Source organism: Lathyrus oleraceus, chromosome 4 (genome assembly GCF_024323335.1).
Source record: "Lathyrus oleraceus cultivar Zhongwan6 chromosome 4, CAAS_Psat_ZW6_1.0, whole genome shotgun sequence".
Classification (NCBI taxonomy): Eukaryota; Viridiplantae; Streptophyta; class Magnoliopsida; order Fabales; family Fabaceae; genus Lathyrus; species Lathyrus oleraceus.
Genome location: NC_066582.1, coordinates 154,723,647 through 154,726,177, shown reverse-complemented (window position 1 = coordinate 154,726,177; position 2,531 = coordinate 154,723,647). Strand labels below are relative to the sequence as shown.

The following is a 2,531-nucleotide window of genomic DNA, read 5'->3' as shown; positions in this document are numbered from 1 at the left end:
CAATCGAAGCAAACAACTTCGAACTTAAACCTTCGTTGTTGTAGGCAGTGCAACAGAACCAATTCTCTGGAAATCCTACCGAGGAACCAAACCTTCATTTATCCGTATTTGTCCAATACGCTGATACTGTTAAAGCTAATGGTGTCACTTCAGAGGCAATTCGACTTCGTTTTTTTCCTTTCTCATTAAGAGATAGCGCTAGAAGATGGCTTCAGTCTCTCCCTTCCAACTCTGTCACCACTTGGAACGAGTTGAAGAAAGTTTTTCTTGCCCGATATTTTCCGCCAAGCAAAACAGCTATGTTAAGAGCCCAGATAAATGAATTTAAACAGAAAGATAACGAGTCTCTTTTCGAATCATGGGAAAGATACAAAGACATGATGAGACTTTGTCCACACCATGGTTTAGAAGACTGGTTAGTAATTCACACATTCTATAATGGTCTCTTATACAACACAAGGTTAACAATAGACGCCGCTGCAGGTGGTGCACTAATGAACAAACCTTATGCTGATGCTTACCAGCTTATCGAAAGCATGGCCCAAAACCACTATCAGTGGGGAACCGAACGAACAATGGTGGAAAAACCTCAAATGAAAACCGGCATGTACGAGATAAGTAACCTTGATCATGTTAATGCAAAAGTGGATGCTCTGGTCCAGAAAATTGAAAGTTTAAATGTATCACCTCCAACCGCCGTGGTTGCTATAACTCAGAATTGCGAAGTCTGCGGAATCCAAGGTCACACTCCTACAGATTGTCAACTCTTAACAGGAATCCAAGCAGAACAAGTAAACTATGCTCAAGGAAGCCCCTACTCGAATACCTATAACTCAAATTGGAAGAATCATCCCAATTTTTCATATAAGAGTAATAATGCTCTATACGCACCTGGACAATCTCCAAATCAAGCCCCAGCTATACCTCCGGGATATCAGAAGCCGAACCCATCTACACATAGCAATAACGCCCCTAGGAAATCCAACTTGGAAATCATGATGGAAAACTTTATAGCTTCTCAACAACAAACCAATAAAGATTTCTTAAACCAGAATGTACACACTGGCGAACAAATTAAACAACTAGCAAGTAAAGTGGATGCCCTGGCTACCCATAACAAAATGCTGGAAACGCAAATATCACAAGTAGCTCAACAACAAGCGCCTACTGCTGCCCCAACTGGTACATTTCCTGGACAGCCCCAACCTAACCCGAGAAACCACGCTCATGCAATCATACTAAGAAGTGGAACGGAAGTGGAAGGACCATCTGATCCAAGGATAGAAAACCAAAACTCTAAAAAGTCAACTGAGGAGAGTGAACCTAAGGAAAAGGAAGAGAGTAATAAGGAAACCGTAGAAAAGGAGGAACCTTATGTACCTCCACCACCTTATAAACCACCTGTCCCTTACCCTCAAAGGCTTATTAAAACCAAAGATGCGGGCCAATTTAAAAAATTTGTTGACCTCCTTAAACAATTAAACGTTACAATCCCGTTTACAGAAGCTATTACGCAGATGCCCTCATACGCCAAGTTCTTAAAAGAAATTCTTTCTAATAAAAGGAAACTTGAAGATAGCGAAACCGTTACACTCCCTGCCGAATGTAGCGCTATAATCCAGAACATGCCTCCTAAACTCAAGGATTCGGGTAGTTTCTCTATACCCTGTCACATAGGAAAATTTGTCATCGACAAAGCCTTATGCGATTTAGGAGCCGGAATTAGTGTTATGCCTTTATCCATATGCAAGAGACTTGAAATGGGAGAATTAAGACCAACCAAAATGTTTGTGCAACTAGCAGATCGTTCTGTTAGATACCCTGTAGGAATTCTTGAAAACGTTCCCGTACGCATAGGTCAATTCTACATCCCAACTGATTTTACAATTATGGACATTAGAGAAGATGATATTACACCCATTATACTGGGAAGACCGTTCTTAGCAACTGCCGGTGCAATCATAGACGTAAAACGAGGACGACTCACCTTCGAAGTAGGAGAAGAGAAAATTGAGTTCATTCTTTCCCAATTTTTGAAAGCACCTGCAATAGAAGATACATGTTACTTCATGGATATCATCGATGAATGCATAAAAGAAACAGAGTTAGAGAAGGACAAATCATCCGACTATCTTGTAGAAGACAAACTTAACCAATGTTTAGCAATAACACCGGACCCTACGCAATGCCTTAAGAAACCAACCCTAGATCTGAAAACACTTCCCAAAAATCTGATATATGAATTCCTAGACGTAGAGCTTGAACGACCTGTGATAGTTAATGCAGACCTAGGAAGACTCGAAACAGAAAAACTCCTACATATCTTAAGAAAATATCCGACCGCACTAGGTTACAACATCACCGATCTTAAAGGAATAAGTCCTTCTATTTATATGCACCGCATCATGCTAGAAGAAGACTGCAAAACTTCTAGAGAACACCAGAGGAGACTAAATCCGATCCTGAGTGAGGTAGTGAAGAAGGAAATAACCAAGTTATTAGAGGCAGGTATTATATATCCTATATCTGAT

At 40.5% G+C, this 2,531-nt stretch overlaps 1 pseudogene; it reads right to left on the bottom strand.

Moving 5' to 3' along the window:
- Window positions 1-306: 306 nt before the first annotated feature.
- LOC127077379 (uncharacterized) lies at window positions 307-406 on the bottom strand (annotated as a pseudogene).
- Between the last annotated feature and the right edge of the window lie 2,125 nt (window positions 407-2,531).